The sequence below is a fragment of the Gekko japonicus genome, unplaced genomic scaffold (assembly GCF_001447785.1).
Source record: "Gekko japonicus isolate JY-2015 unplaced genomic scaffold, Gekko_japonicus_V1.1 scaffold384, whole genome shotgun sequence".
NCBI classification, from domain to species: domain Eukaryota; kingdom Metazoa; phylum Chordata; class Lepidosauria; order Squamata; family Gekkonidae; genus Gekko; species Gekko japonicus.
Window position 1 is genome coordinate 890,958 of NW_015175980.1, and position 9,338 is coordinate 900,295.

A 9,338-nucleotide genomic window follows, 5' to 3' on the forward strand; every position below is an offset into this window, starting at 1 on the left:
ATGGAGAAAGCAGCTGTTGAGCAGCTCCAGGACTTATTGGATGAGACTTCTGCATTTGATCCCTTCCAATCTGGGTTTGGAACTAAGACAGGCCTTGGTAGCTCTTGTGGATGAACTCCGACTCCGGCTCAGTCGGAGCGGCTCTGTGCCGCTGCTATAGCTGGACTTATCAGCAGCATTCGACACAGTTGACCAGTCGATCCTGGTCAGCCCCCTAGTCTCACGGGGGCGTTGGGACATTGCCTTATTTTGGTTTGCCTCGTTCCCCAAGGGCATGCTCAGAAGGTAGCCATTGGGGAAGGGGCTTTGATCAGCCACCCGCTAGACTGTGGGGTTCCACAGGGTTCAGTCCTGTCTCCCATGATATTTAATCATGGACGTCTCTTGCCTTGAACACCCTACAGCAGGGGTGTCGAACTCATTTGTTATGAGGGCCGGACCTGACATAAATGAGACCTTGTTGGGCCGGGGCCACGTGTGTCATAAAATGTAATGCCAGGTAGCGAAGATATAAACTTTATAAAGGACACAAACACAAAGGCTGGGTTTGTTTACTTAAAATACAATCATGCTTGAAACATTAGCACCCTTGCAATATTTTGTTTACTTAACAGTGTCTGATAACTGACACCTCTTGCTTTGAATTATTGCATCAAAATGTCTGTGCTGCTGCAGTCTTGAGTATGCTGTTCAGGTGTGTATCTGTAAGCTGCAAACCTACGATGACGCAGCAGCAGCAGCAGAACTGGAAGAAGAAGCAGAAGACAGCCAGTTCCACTGTGGGCCTAATGGAAGCCCTCCGGGGGCCTGATCTGACCCCTGGGCCGCATGTTTGACACCACTGCCCTACAGGGTCGCCATAAATCAGCTGTGACCTGAGGGGCCTTCCCACCACCACCACCACGGCAGCAAAGCTCATCAGGGGGGTTGGTGTCAGGTACCATCAGTACCTGAGCTTTCTCTCCAGCTGGATTAACAGCCTGAGGCGGCTCCCTTGGCCCTGACAAAGAGGCTGGATGCTGTGGCTGGGGGGCTGAGGCAGAGCTGGTGGAAGCTGAATCCAACTGAGACTGAAGGCTTGTGGCTGAGAAGGGCCTGGCCGGGAAGGGGGGGTTGCAGTTGCCAACTCTGGATGGTATCCAACTTATTCCAGGGGACTCTATGAAGAGTTTGGGGGTCCGGCTGGATGCCTCACTTACCTTGGACTGGCAGATGTCCTCGGTGGCAAAACAGGCTTCTTCGCTCTCCGCCAGGCCTGTCAGTTGTCCCGCTACTTGTCCGGGTCTAAACTCACCATAGCAATTCATGCGACAGTTACCTCCAGACTAGATTACTGCAATTTGCTCTACGCAGGGCTGCCCCTGAAGGGGCTTCGGAGACTTCAGGTTGTTCAGGCCGCTGGCCAATCCACTGTGGCTTGCACACATCCGGCCCATTTTGCGGCAGCTGCACTGGCTTCCAGTTGGTTTCTGGGTCAAATTCAAAGTGCTGCTGTTAAACCTTTAAAGCCCTAAATGGTCTGGGAGCATCATGCCTCTCCTGTTATGCCCCCCCCCAAGGTGTCTTGGTTCTGCCCCACATGGGCTTTTGGTGATGCCTGGGCCTCGATTTGCTGGTCTGAGCGTGACAAGTGTAAGGAGGACCTTCTCTGTGGTGGCCCCAACCTGGTGGAATGCTCTCTCTGGGGAGACTCGGGCCCTGCGGGATTTCTCTGCATTCTGCAAGGGCATGGAAGGCAGAGTTATTCCACCAGGTGTTCCACTAATGTAATTCTGGTGGACTCTCCTTACCGCACAGTGGATTTTTATGCGAAAAGCTGTGAGTTAAATTTTAATTTCATTTAATTGGATTTTATTGAACTATGGTTTTATTACTGCTACTGTACTGTACTGTAAATAAGTAAATACCCCACGAAGGTCCCTCCTCAGCCTCCACCCTCAACATCTCCAGGAATTTCCCACCCCAGAGCTGGCAACCCGAAGTGGCACTAAAGGTCCCTGCCCTCCCCAGACCCCACCCTCACTCCACCACCCAAATCTCCAGCAATTTCCCAACCAGCAGTTGCCGGCCCTCATTTGCTGCAGGATCTCTGGTGAAGGCAGCTGTTGGGTGGAAGGAAAAGGAGTCTTGGGGCACCAAGACTACCAAGATTCGATTCCAGCACCAGTCTGGGTGCACCAGAGAGACCCACTTCTTCAGATGCTATGGGTGGATTCTCCTTGCACAGATGTTCTACCCAGGAGGCATAAAAAACAAAATGCCCAAGGTGTGGGCTGTGAAAGGCAGGAGAGACAGGAGGAAATGTCACTCGTGAATGGTCTCGGTTTGCTTCTTGGTTAGATCTGAGCTTTACACAGTGCTGTTTTACCCCTTCCTTCCTGTATTTAATTCTCCTTCAGTCCTGTTGTTTGTTTTTTCCAGGCCTCTGCTATCAAATGCCCGCCTCTGAGGGCTGCCGTCTCTAAGGTGGGAAATTCTTGGAGATTTGGGGGGGTGCAACCTGCAGGGAGGATTTATGGAAGGAAGGGGCCACAGAAGAACATAATGCCATAGAGCCCACCCTCCAAAGCCACCATTTTCTCCAGGGGAATTGATCTGGAGACCAGTTGTGATTCTGGGAGATTTCCGGGGGGGGCCCACCTGGAGTTTCAAAACCGAGACAGGCTGCGGTGTGAATATAATGGGGAAAAATAAAGTAAGCTCACCGAAGAAGACCACTGTTCTATGACTTTAACACACTTGGTTGTACTTTTTATAATATTTATAATGCAGGTTTATTATGTTACAAAACAGTCATCCGTATGTAAAGTACACGCCATAAGCATAGGCAAAGCCAGTAGATAATGACGTGAGTACAATACAAAATCTTGATGCAAATATTCTTGGCCCTGTTCTGACTCTGTTCCTGGAATGGTTTCTCTTCAAGGCGCCTTTGGTAGAGCTATGAAGTGGAAAAGCAGACTAAAAAGTCTTCATTTTCAAGATCCTGAATAGCATTTATCACTCCTTCGTTTAAAAACGTGTGAATCCAAGAGATAAAGAGAACACGCTTCCCTAGGATTAACGAGCGGTTTCGGATATCTTTATCAACTCTGTGTTGGTCTTCATCACCAATCTCTTGACAGAGCTGTTTTAAAAAACAAAACGTGTCTTATGTCAATATAGAAACAATTGACCTGCATTTCCCCAAAAGGAAAAGAACAGACATTCACCACCGCAGGAATGACAATAATGTGGATCAACGCAACATCTCTCTAATGCCTTCCCAAAGCTCTTAGTGACATACTATCTTACTGATCCTTAGGTAGAAATGCAGGACATGAGATTTTCTCCAGGGGAATTGGCCTGGAGACCAGTTGTGATTCTGGGAGATTTCCAGGCCTCACCTGGAGTTTGGCAATCTTACTGCCTCACAAAGATCTGGCTGCCGCCTTTGAAGATGTGGGCTCTGGGATCTGTGAAAACTTGTGGCTGGAACAGAATGTCACTAGGCTTTTAGGGTGTACCGCAAGATTTCTGTTTGTTTTTTCCTGCCACAGACTAACGCAACCTCCCCCCACCCAGTTTGTTCTGCAATATTGATTCCTACGTGTGTGATATACCATCAAGTCACTTCCGACTTATGGCGACTCGTGAATTAACGAACGACTCCCAAATCATCCTCTCGTTCACAGCCTTGCTCAGGTCTTGCAAATTGGAGGCCGCGGCTTCCCTGACGGAGTTAATCTACCTCCTGTCGGGTCCCCCTTTTCCTGCTGCCTCCAAATTTCTCTAGTATCATTGTCTTTTCCAGTGACTCTTCTCTTCTCATAGTTGTGACCAAAGCACAATAGCCTTAGTCTAGTCATTTTAACGTCTAGGGAGAATTCAGTTCCTAGACTGTTCTGAAAGCCAAAAGGGATCTTGCTTCAGTAGGCACGCTGGAAGATGTCATGATTTTACAATCCACTGTGAACAGCAGTTCAAAATGAGACCCACTTCACTTATTTCTTTACTTCGAGCAGGACTCTGAAGAGGTGGCATAGAAATAGTTCAGTCAATCTAATCTTTCTTTTTTGCCGAGACTCAAGACAGATTACAAAATGATAAAAAATATGCAATAAGAACACAGTATAAATTCTTAAACTCTAAACAATGCAAGAACTGGGTAACAAAAACCAGAGCAGCAAGGTAATGCATATAGGAAACAGTGCAATTAATTACAATCTTATTACTTACATGACAGATCCATCCTAACCAATGCCGCTGGCCAAAAACCTGCAATAATATAAAATTAGCAGGCTCTGCACAGCACATTAATGTTGCTATGTCTGCATACACATCCGTGCACATTAGAGGTGAAATGTGTCCACCCACCCATTGGACGTTAATTATCTCGAGGCTTTTGGAGCCAAATTAATTTCACCGGCATGTGAAGCAGCAAAGAAGCTTGTGGCGGCTTAAAGACGAATCTTGGCATGAGTTTTGGTTGACTACAGACTGATCAGGTGTAGAAAGTTGTTACGTATTAGGGCTGGAATATTCCAGGACTGGGTACCAGAGACTGGCTGAGCGTAGAGTTCTAGAACAATAGCCCACCAGGACTCTGGAGGTGGCCAATGGGAAACTAATGTTATGTAAATAGCCTATTGGGAGTTGGGTGTGTTTGGGTGTGGTTTTTGCACGCTATTTAAACAGGGCTAGCGCCCTGAGGTTTCAGTCTTGTATCTGCTGAATCACTAATAAAGCTGAGCTGGTCACTAGATGTGGGGTCTGCTCCTCCATGGAACCCAGTATTTAACACAAGTAGTATCACCAATGGGGGATGCAATTTGTACAGAGAAAGCAAAATTATAAAGAGTGGGGCCAAAGGGCCATGAAGGCTCAAATTCCTGCTAATGCTTTATGGTTCCGAATTTATTGGAAAGCAACATAACAGCGCATGTAATTTTTACTTATTTTATCTTACCAGATTTAGATCCTGACTTTCTGTCCTCACAAGGGATGCTAAGGCAATTAACAATTTAAAACACACATGATAAAAATCATATTTAAAAACCATTAAAATCAACCCCCCACACACACACCAAACCACATGGTTAAAAGAATTTTCAAAAGTTAAAGTATCTACAAAGACATTAAAACAGCAATTAAAACATTGGTCAGGAAAGGAGATCACTGAGGGTAAGCCAAATGGGACAAAAAAGTCTTCACCACCTGGCAGAAGACGGCAACAGAAGGGGACGGATTTGTAGACGTGGGGTTCAATAACAACACCACACACAACAGATTTATTGAATCTGACTGATCAGCTTTGTCTCTCTGTACCAAACTGTTTTTCTGACAGGCTGTCAGCAGTGTTTTATTCAGAGAAAAAAGCAAACTCACTCATTGTACAGTGAAATCGTTACTCTTAGAAGCTTCTAACTAAAAATCACACTGTGTTCTTCTCACAGCCAATATTATCTTTGAATGTTGCAAAGCTTGTGCTCTCAGTAATTCATTGCGCTCTCAGAGTAATTCAACAGACTCATGCAGACTCAAAAGACCTTTGTGCATTTTGCCAAGCCAATCTCCCGGTGAGAATTTGAGATTCTCCTGGGCCTGCCTCACGGGAGTCTCTCATATTCCCACACGGATTAATCTCCCTGGAGGAAGAGCGCTCCAGAGTTTTGGTGCCACTACTGAGAAGGCACCGTCCCAGGGTTGTCACCCACTTAATGCCAAAAGCCAGGGCAACTTCCAAAGATAATCACAGTAGCCAGGTAGGTTCAAAAGGGATTAGACAGTCCTTCATGTATGTTTGTCCCTTCATTCTGGTCTCATATCCTGATTCAAATTAAAAACATTGTAGGTCTTGACTTACCTGCACTTCCAGAGACGGTCCTCCTAGATATACTTCCAGATACCTGCGAAAGGAAAGCACAAAAATTTTAAATCTCATCTCTATTAGCTATTGCCAGGATAACAATCGCTCAGAAATTGAAAAGAAACGTCACACCTAGCCTATATGACTGGCAAAATAATTTGTGGGAACATTTCATTTATGGAAAAATGACCCGTTCACAACCACAAAATGATGCAAAAAACTTCCAGGCAATCTGGTTCCCAGTAGTCCAATATCTAGCTGAAAACGAAATTATCCCGAAGAATGAACACCTTAAAAACTTATTATACTTTTAAACACAATATAACCCATGTGAAAAAACCCATTAGACTGAATACAATTTTACTCAGGCATGTGTTATGTTTGTTCTGTAAACACTTGGCTATTCTCTTATGCTCTGTTTGATTACTGTTAACCTGACTTATATTGTATTATATTTGTAAAATAAATAAAAAGTTTAATTAAAAAAAATGTATGTTTGTCCCTAATGATGTAGGGCTTTGAAGGTCAAGACCAGGCCCTTGAATTGTGCCCAGAATGAAACCATTTGGGAGCCTGTGTAGATGCCCCATGACAGGATATGGTCTCTACGACCCACTCCAGTCTCAACCTCCTGGCTGTGGCAGTCTATACCAACGGAAGTTTCTGAACTCTTCTCAAGGGCAGCCCCACATACAGCACATTGCAGTAACCTAACCTAGATGTAACTGCGGCAACAGCAAAGACTCCTAGTAAGACAAAATAATGCAGTTGGGCTGGGATTGTAGAACAGGGAGGAAAAACAAACAATACATGGAAACATGTTGTGTGTTTTTTTTAAGACCGCAAGACCATCAGGGTAGGAAAAGAATAAGAACAAAGTTTGACTCCAGTGGCACCTTTAAGACCAACGAAGGTTTATTCTGGGTATAAGCTTTTGCTTTTCAAAGAAGTGTGCATGCACACAAAAGCTTATACCCAGAATAAAACTTTATTGGTCACTGAACTCAAACTTCAGACCAACACAGCTACCCACCTGAATCAATCCCTAACAAAAGTCACCTCCCAAGTAGATTCATTGCACCACCGCTCTGTTCTATCTAAATTCAAGAAAAAACCCCCCCCCCCCCCAACAATGCTGGCTTGTATATTTTGCTGGTACAGATGCCACAGGCCTGGCTATTACAAGACATTATGAAGAATTTGCATATTTCTCCCTTTCTGTAGACATCCCATTGGTTACAAATTGGGTACCAGGTTCAACTCAAGGTTTGCTGTTATCACCTACAAAGAAAAAGGTGTTGTTGTTTTTAAAAAATCATGCTTGTAATCCTCCTAGAGTCCCAGTGGGAATGGTGGATACATTATTATTACTACATACTACACAATCACAAGCGGGAATCACAAGCGGGAATTAAGATTGCTGGGTAAAAGTTCAACAACCTCAGATATGCAGACGATACGACTCTAATAGCAGAAAGTGGACCTAAAGAGCCTCTTGCTCAGGGTAAAAGAGGAGAGCGCAAAAGTGGGCTTGAAGCTCAACATCAAAAAAACTAAAATCATGGCATCCTAATCAAGGCATCACTCCTTGGCAAATAGAAGGGGAAGTCGTGGAAGTAGTGACAGACTTCACGTTCCTGGGATCCCAGATCACCGCAGACTGTGACAGCAGCCATGAAATTAAAAGACGCCTGCTCCTTGGGAGGAAAGCGATGGCGAACCTAGACAGCATGATAAAAAGTAGAGACATCACCCTGCCAACAAAAGTCCGCATGGTCAAAGCAATGGTATTCCCAGTAGCCACGTATGGCTGCGAGAGTTGGACTATAAGGAAGGCCGAGCGCCGAAGAATAGATTCTTTTGAAATATGGTGCTGGAGAAGACTCTTGAGAGTCCCTTGGACTGCAAGGAGATCAAATCAGTCAATCCTCAAAGAAATCAACCCTGACTGTTCCCTGGAAGGCCAGATAATGAAACTGAAGCTCAAATACTTTGGCCACCCAATGATAAGGGAGCACTCACTGGAGAAGACCCTGATGCTGGGAAAGATTGAAGGTCAAAGAAGACGGGACGGCAAAGGATGAGATGGTTGGACAGTGTCATCGATGCAACGAACATGAAATTGAGCCAACTTCAGAGGACGGCGGAAGACAGGAAGGCCTGGCGGGATCTGGTCCATGGGGTCGCGAAGAGTCGGACTCAACTGTGCGACTGAACAACAACAACAACTACCACTAACATTGAACAGGGACCAGAGTGTTCTTTCCCGCTTCATTTGTTACATAAGGGTTGTGAAGTTGGGAACATCATGGTATCTCCTAGTATTACTGTTGTGAACTGCCACCATGCTTACTTTACATACGATTTCTCTTTCTCTCTCTCTGCTCCTCTCTCTGTTTTGCCCGGTATCATCAGGGGCTGCTCTACTCTTGTTTCTTGGCTTTTGGGCCCCGCTGTTTTAACTGAACCTCCCTCCCTCCCTCCCCCGTGTTCCTAGCATTGAATATTTTCTCAGGATACCACCTCTGATCCTGAAGTGGGCTTCAGTCTTCTTGTTGGTTGTATTTGCACAGGAGTTAAATAAACTCCGAGAAGCAAAACCGGGGATTTAAAACTACCTGGGAAAACAAGCTGGTGCACGATCGCCACCTCATGGTCGCAATTGGCTACAGCAGGACGGTAGAGCCTCCACGTTTAGGACGCCATTAAATTCAAGAAAAGCTTCACAAAAACTGTTGAGGGGGGGTATCTTGTTTCCTTTGTTTTGCATATTACTGTGCAGTGCAGGTAAGTGTTCTCCCCCACCCCCCTTTCCCTGCTGAGATGTCGTCAACCGGCTCCGAAAATTATGGGAGGTCCTTGACATGAAAATAACATTTTGGCCCTGCCCTCGGCTCTCTCAGCGGAGACATTTCAGGCCGTTCCCAGGCAGGGAGCAGGAAAATAACGTTGCAATACAAAAGCGACGACCATTTGGCAGCAGATACATCCAAAAAATGTAGGAAAGGAAAGGAAAGAGCAGGCGGGCGACCGGCGTTCCTTTTATATAATATTCAGGGTTGCTGTTACAGTCAAGTGGTAGCGTGGCCGAGTGGTCTAAGGCGCTGGATTTAGGCTCCAGTCATTTCGATGGCGTGGGTTCGAATCCCACCGCTGCCAGAATGTATTTTCTTACCCGTCTAAATTTTTATTAACCCCCCCCGAGCCTTTTCTCGGTTTTGACATGCAAAAGAGCGATGCTGCTGCAGAAATCTCTTTAACTGCTCGATACGGTGTAGTGTCTGGATGGGCAACGTGCACCGAACCACTGCACACACCCCCCCCCATTCCAAGAAAGGAAAATTGAAGAGGAAAGGAGCGGGGGGGGGGCGATTGCTAATGCTCTCCCCCCCTCCACTTTATCCTTACTCATCTGCAGGGTTATTACTCCGCCTGCCCCCCCCCCCCCCGGGTCCGGTTCTTTAAAAAAGCAAAGCGACGTCTGTGCAAT

The 9,338-nt window shown here is 45.9% G+C and overlaps 1 non-coding gene across 1 annotated transcript; it reads left to right on the forward strand.

Annotated features, from left to right (window-relative positions):
* Window positions 1-8,925: 8,925 nt before the first annotated feature.
* On the forward strand, window positions 8,926-9,007 carry TRNAL-UAG. The gene has a single exon. It is a non-coding gene; the product is annotated as a tRNA-Leu (tRNA).
* The last annotated feature ends 331 nt before the right edge of the window (window positions 9,008-9,338 follow it).